This window comes from Malurus melanocephalus, unplaced genomic scaffold (assembly GCF_030028575.1).
Source record: "Malurus melanocephalus ecotype Western Australia unplaced genomic scaffold, MMel_1.1 scaffold_496, whole genome shotgun sequence".
In the NCBI taxonomy this organism is placed as follows: Eukaryota; Metazoa; Chordata; class Aves; order Passeriformes; family Maluridae; genus Malurus; species Malurus melanocephalus.
In genome coordinates, this window is record NW_026623728.1 from 40,590 (window position 1) to 48,000 (window position 7,411).

Below are 7,411 nucleotides of genomic sequence, written 5' to 3' on the forward strand. Positions count from 1 at the left end.
TGCAGTGCGGGAGGGGAGGGGAAAGGGAGGGAGGGGAGGGGAAAGGGAGGGAGGGGAGGGGACCGCCGCCGCCGGGGAGGGAGGGAGGGAGGGGAAAGGGAGGGGCGGACCCGCCGCCTTTTGTCCGCCCGCCGCGGCCCCGCCGTTGCGGAAGGCTGCGCTCCCCGCCGGAGCCCGCCAGGGGGAGCCCGCGGCGGCGCGCGGGGCACGCCGGGAGTTGTAGTCCGCCCGGGGGAACACGCAGGACACAGCCCTGCGGGAACGCCGCTGTTTTAACCATTTCCTGCCCAAAACACACAGCACTGACCGCTCTTCCACCGCAAGCCCGCTCATCGGAAAAATTAAAAAAAAAAAAAAAGAAAACCAACTTTCGCCGTTTAAGTGTTTCCCCTTAAACAGCACGTCACGCTCTCCCGCCTTCACCCGCAGCCCCGGGAGCTCCCTGCTGGCTCGTCTCGCATTGCTCCTGCCACGGTCCTCATTGCCAGAAAACCTGCCCCAGTGCTCCATGGCAACCCCCAGCGCCCCAGGCCGGCTCGGGGATAGCCTGGCTGGGGGATGTCCTGCGGAACACGGCTCCGGCGGTGCTCTCTCTGCCCCCGAGGCTCCAGAGAGCTTTTGGGAACGGTGTCCTGGGGAGTGACAGGGCTGCAGCCTYGAGATCGTGTCTGCAGCCCGGCAAAGAGGGTTCCTCCTGCTCCCCCCAAGGATCCTTCCCCTTCCTCACCAGTTCAGTCACACAGGACACGCCAAGAGCAAGAAGGGATTAGTTTGGGACTCCAGAAACCGTTTCACCTCTTTGACCTTCAGTTTGGCCACTTGCAGGAGGGTGACACTGATCATCCCCCAGCACAGACAGAGCCCACGCTGCCACCTGCCCCTGGCACACTCGGGGTGGCACAAACCCGCTCAAAATTCCTGCCAAGCAGGAGACTTCCCTGCTCCAGAGGCGGCTTTGGGCTGGATCCCTCTCAGCCAGCACACTGCTCTGCTGCCTCTACAGCAGGAATGCAGCTCTGCCAAGAAAAAATGCTTTATACCATCATTTGCCTGCAAAGGGAAAAAGCTACAGCAGTGCCAGCTGTGTTCACCGTCACAGAGGAGAACTTGCCCTGGGGAGCTGGGCTTGGAGAAAAACAGAACCTGTCCTGCTCAACTGCAGAATTAGGAAAGGAGGAATCCTCTTTCCAATATGGACAGTCCTGGCCTGGATTATGCAGCACTCACAGACAAGTTCATTTCYTCCTCTTGCCTCATATCCCAGCAGCACACAAGGTGGTACAATAYCAGCCAAGCAATCAAAGAATAAACTGAGCTAGAAAGRGACCCASAARGATCATYGAGTCCAGCTCCTGGYCCCACACAGGAATCCCACCACGTGCCTGAGCAATGCTCCCCTCCTTTAAAAAGCATTTGGAGATACAGAGTCAAGACACTACTGTTACTCCTTAAAATCCAATCTATTGCTTAACAAACCACACCATGGCACTGTCATTACAGCTGGGTTTTTTGGGTCAGGAAGTTCACAGGCAACACATTTCATCATTTTTCTAAGGATGTGTGMGACCACCTGGGCTTGCAGCCAGAGCCACCCCAGAGGTCTCTGCTGACCACACAAATGCTCAAAATGYAGCTCATACCTAAATGTTTTTCCAAGAAAAATACCCAAATAAGGACAGCAGCAAGAGCAGTGCTGGTTTCTATGCCCTAGCAGGGAGCTGCAGACARCCAGCTCTGCTCCTGTGCTGTCCCCTCCCTGATGGCCATTCCCCATCCCCACTCACCAGTTACCCCAGGCTCAGTACCTTAAAAAAACAAATAYAGAGATCTTGAACTAGGCTTTAAGTCAGTGATGAAACGGTGCCAAGGAGGACAGCAGGGCAGTGTGTTATCAGCAGCCCCACATCCAGCACTGAATGGGGTCACACGGTGAACACAATCTATTCTTAAGGGCAACAAAAATACCATTTCTGAAAGACAACTGTGTTAGGAACTCAGCAGCTTCATGCTCTCTCCTCATKTCTTCACCTCACTTGGAAAGAATTTTAGGAACCTAGGACACTGAACCCTACAATGGCATGAAAACCTCTGACATTAAAAAAAMMWTWMMWYYKKTTTTTTAAATCTACCTTGAATTAGAGCTCAAGTAGCAACAAATGTTTTACGCTGGAACAGAAGAGTGAGGACAATCTATTTTGGAGGAAGTTAAAAGAAATTTCCATGCAATAAAGCTTCTGATCTTTTGTTCACTTTGCAGTGCAGGATTTTCTGCTGAGGCACAGACCAAGAGCCCAGATGTCCAGCTTGACATTCCAGTACAGGTCTGGATCTTACTGCAGAACAGACACAGCATGGTCTGGAGATGATGTAGCAAAAATTGCTGTGCAGTGTAAAATAACAGAGCTTTGGCCACCATCACGTACCTTCCATGGCCCTGCCAGTCTCAATTTTCCACACAAAACTGTGCCACAACTGGTCACCTGGCCACTCCTGGCCCAGCCACCTGCCCCTTGCACAGGTTGTTCCTGTTCTTGAGAGGCCCCACATGAACAAGAGCAGCTCTTCCCAGTGAATCCACACTTTTACAGCATCATCCTTTCAATATCCCTTTGAATCACCCTCTTCTGCAGAGCATCCAGAACACACAAACCACAATACCTGGTGAGGGTTGTGTACCCAGCTGCTCACAACTGATTGTCACCTCCTCTTTGCACCACTAATCCTCATTACTTGCTTTGATTCAACCTGCCTCAAAAATTTAACAGCCTCAATGGAATAAGTGCATGCATAGCTGCACATAAAATAACACTTTAAAATGTTACTATTTATGATTTTTGAGCCTAAAACCATGCTATTTCAATTTAGGAAACATCCTGAATGTTGAAAAGGTGGATGGCCACTGAATAATACAGTGATGAGACTCCCTGCAGATACAACTGCAACTTTTGCATTTTCATTTGCAACCTCACCCTAACAAAAAGCAGTGAAATCAACTGCCAGCGGCCACAGAAGCTTCAGAAGATGCCAAACGTTTCTGTTTAAAGCTAAATATAGATAAGCTATAGCAACAAGAGATCTTTGCAGTAATCATTGCTCTCCTAWTAATCTTCCTCACCAGAATCATGGCAAGGAAGGCCCTCCTTAGCTACGACAAACAGCATGTCCCAAGCAGATACCCTGAAAATGCTCACTAAAAGGAAAAGAACAAGGGCAAAGTCCTTAAAAAGAGAAATTAGAAACACACGAAGGCAAACAGCAAAGGGACTGATAGAGCTCAGCAACCCCTTCCTGATGTGGGAGGTTCAACAAATGTATCCTAAGGTGAGCTACAAACCTGGATTTTCCTTGGGGATTTCTCAATCAGTGGAGTTTTAGTTTGCTTGGTAAGAACAGGAAATCAATGTGGTACTCACAAAGAGCYGAGTGATCAATGTAAGTTCAACTGCTTGACTGAAAACCCCAGTGAGGATTTAGCTGGAGCCATTTGATACAGGYCATCCAGAATTCCAAAGACAACAGATAATCCCAGAATGATCTGGGTTGGCAGGAGCCTTTGAGACCATCCATGGGCAGGGACACCTTCCACCATCCCAGGATGGCTCCAAGCCCTGTCCAGCCTGGCCCTGGACACTTCAGGGATCCAGGGGCAGCCACAGCTTCTCTGGGCACCCCGTGCCAGGGTCTCGCCCCTCTCACAGGGAACAATTTCTCCCTAATACCCAATMTAAACCTACTCTCTGCCAGTTTAAAGCCATTCCCCTCTACCCTGTCATYCCAAGCCCTTATTCTTTGTTTTCACACTGGAGTATCTACTCCATAGACCATGGGTACCTCTCAAAGGAGGCTCGAGGAAACCCAGCTGAAATTACTTAAAATAAGGTGAAGTCAAGGGCCATTTGTTACTGTGACACATTAATAAGATACTTTGAATCAATTAARGTTTCTATATACAGTTTCCACTGTGAAATGTATTTCTATGGCTTCCATAGGAATGTGAGCCCAGGAATGATGGACTATTTAACGAAGGTAACAAACTTCWCGCCGTGTGTTTGAGCCCCTGCCAAAAGGCGTTGGTCCCATCGTGCCTAAAAGCTCTCAAATCCTCYCTGCTGTTGCATCAGACCAAAGCATTTTGGACAGAAAAATGTCACAGAATCCTAGTGGGAACTTCTCYTTGTACCAGCTTGAGGAGCACAGAAAAACACTTTCCCAACAAACCACATCTGGCTGAGCACTCACAATAAACCACCCTGAATTTTTAAGCTGTTATCCCAGCTGGGGGGATTGATAGCTGGATCCCAGCACAGGGCTGAGAGGAAACTGGCCTTTCCTAAACAGAGGGTTTATTCCTGCTGTACAAATCAACCCTTTCTCYCTCTTCCAGCTGGAAAGTGGCGGTATACTTTCCTTTATCCACAAGGCTAAGTCTCATGGAATGGCTTTATAGATCCAATCTGCACCAAGTCCTGCACCAAACTCCTTATAATTCAGTTTAATCCCAAACTGGTGCAGCAGTGCAACCAGACTGAATCATAGCTGATAATAGGATATTACATTATTTATTCCTGTGGTCATGCTGAAGAGTCACCCAGCATCTTGTGATCAGGGCTGTGCTCTGACACCCTCTGTTCCAGAGATAACCCAACCTGCAGGTCTGAGCCCAGAGCATCRGGGCTTCATGCAAATTCCTCAGTCCTAGACAAATCCACCTGCCTTCACACCCTCGGCAACACAGCCAGAAATCAGAGCTCAGAGGTGAAAAAGTCCTGTCTGTACAGGCTCTTAATAACAACACTTCCTATGACAAGTCCAGCACAGGAGAGTCAGAGCCCAGGCAACCACAGAGAAATGGCAACGGGGAGGTGAAGACAGCGAGTCTCGGTTCTGTGACCACAGCCAGAGCTGCAGCAGAGCTGGCTGCRTTTCCTTGGGAAGGACCAGGCAGGGCTTCCTTCTCCCCTGCTCCCAGAAGCCTCCTGCTCCTCTGAGGAGCTCCAGATAATGAGTTTTATAAAACTTAAKGGTTATAATTGAGTTGGTCTCTTCCATGACAACAAAACATTACAAACTGTGATAGTATCAGGTGCTAGGGCTCGAGCACAGGTGGGRGATACCAGTGAGAACAGCCCTCAGACAGGTCCTAGCCAGAGCTGTAAAGGAACTCAACTTGTGACACACTCAACACGGTCCAAAAATGAGGTGGAGAAAGTGAAGCGAGATCTTCACCTCCCAAAACAAACTGCCCTCAGCAGCAACAGCCGGACACAACGACAGCTGGACACCCCCTGTGTGCCCCAGGAGCACATCCATGCACTGCTCCTTGCCCTCAGCTCCTGCCAGCTCACAGGAAGCAAAAARGATCCAGTGTGATCCTCCTGTGTGCCCTTCCCTGACCTGCTCCATCAGAGAAACCCCACAGTGCCCTCCCAAACTCAAAGCTGGGACATCTCCCGMAGCTTCCCCAGCCACGACACCAAAACAACATCACCTCCCCATCCCACAACAGCTGCAGCTCTCTGAAATTTCACTGGCTTTTCTCCACTCAAGACTGCAGCACGAGACCAAGGAGCTGGCATTTGGGATCAGGACATTCAGGCAGAKCTGCCCCTCTGTGCCCCCGTTAGCTGGGACGGTTACAGACTGACCCCAGTGCCCACATGGGTGACAGGCTCCACACAGCCACACATCAAACCCCAACACATCAGCGTGTGGCACTTTGGAAATAAAGACCAGTCTGCAGAGAAGTTCTCTCCTAATTCCCACCACTGTCAGCAGGAGCTGTAGGARCACAGATTTCCAAGATATTTAGTGATAACCTCCAAAACCCACAACASAGAGTTTTAATTCATTTTTTTAAAGCCCACAAAACAACTCACTGTTATCCTGTGTACAAAGACCAAGAGCCTTGCTACTGTGTGGGCCAACCAGAGACCAGATACCACAGCAGATTTGTGTAAGGTCAGTGTGAAGGGATTGAGAAAAGATTTTTGGTTTTCCCATTACAAGAGAATTTGTCTAAATTCAGCCTCAATAATTGGCCTAAAGTCAGGCTGCTTTGGCTTGTAGATTTATGAAAAGAAGGGAATAGCCCTCCCTTTAGCACTTCCCTTCAGGTTTTATTCAGCTRCACAAACTCAATTCCTGTACCTGAGTGTTTAGGACACATTTTCAATGTGTAATAACATTAGTAAGGCAAGAGGTTACTTTCCTAAAGAAGCACCAGCAAACCCTCGCCAGGCTCCAGACCCAGAAGCACCACTCTGCCTCACACGTGGGGAAATCAGAGGGATGGAAATGTGAGCATCAAACTCCAAGTTTAGACCTTTGGTTTTCATGGGACAAAGTCAACACCCCTCTGACCAGTGCACGTAAAACTCTTTTGATATTATAATACATATATAGGCCAGATTATATCAGCAAATTAAAAAGACCTTGTAACACAAACTTGGGGTTTAAGGATGCACACAATAAAGGGGGTAAAAAAAAAGTAGATCTCTCTTTTTTCAGGGCAAGTCATGTCTCGATGGTGCTGCACACAAGGACAGGTAACACCTGTAAATACACACACATGCTCCCAAGAGGAGCCTCCACATCTCCTCACTAYAGGCATTAGAATGGCTTTGGAAAGAGAAACACCCCACACATATAGGATGARCCCACATTTCCAGCCATAATCCCAAACCTCCATTTTAAAGTTCTGCATCAGCCAAGAAACTACGTGCAGGGCTCCAGCCTCATCCTGCACTGTCAGGAACCAACCCAGCACCTGCCAAGGCACCTGAGCACACCCGACCCGGCTGGCSCTGGGCTCCGGAGAGCCCCAAACCCCCCGGCCAGCCGGGAAAAGGGGACGTACCTTGCTGGGCATCTTGGCCAGGCCCATCCTCACACCTGCGGTCCAGGTGGGCAGCCGGCAGCACGGGGACGGCCTCCGGATCCTTCCAGCCTCCGCCGACGCCGGGCGGGATGCAAGTTTCTTATTTATTCACTCGAGGAGGTGGGAAAATCCAAGAGCTGGGGAGAGAAAGGGCTGTCACAGGGGGGCCTTGCCGCCCCCTCCCACCGTTACCTCCATCCCGCTCCGGGCCGGCCGGCGGGGCCGGGCCCGCCAGCGCTCGCAGCCCGGCCCTGAGGCGAGGGGAGCCGGGGGCTGCCCCCCATCCCCGATCCTTCTCGAAGCCCCCCGGGCCCGGCCTCGCTTCCCGGGGCTAAAATGGAGGCGCGGGGCGGACGGGGGGGGTCCCCGCTCCGCACGGAGCCGGCCAGGCCCGGCCCCCCGGAGCAGCGCGGCGGGGCGGAGCTCTCCCGGCGCCCCGGGCCCGGGGCCCACCCCGACCCTGCCCTCGACCCCCAACTCCCGAGCGGGAGGAGCCGCCCCCCCCCTCGCCCCAGCCCCGCCGCGGCCCGGCCC

General features: G+C 51.4%; 1 protein-coding gene across 1 annotated transcript in view; it reads right to left on the bottom strand.

The window, feature by feature from the left end:
• LOC130582466 (KAT8 regulatory NSL complex subunit 1-like) overlaps positions 1–7,262 on the bottom strand; it is a 19,113-nt gene extending 11,851 nt beyond the window's left edge. The window contains exon 1 of the mRNA XM_057381185.1: positions 6,857–7,262. The gene's annotated coding sequence lies outside the window, so the exon portion shown is untranslated. The remainder of the gene's footprint in view (positions 1–6,856) is intronic.
• Between the last annotated feature and the right edge of the window lie 149 nt (positions 7,263–7,411).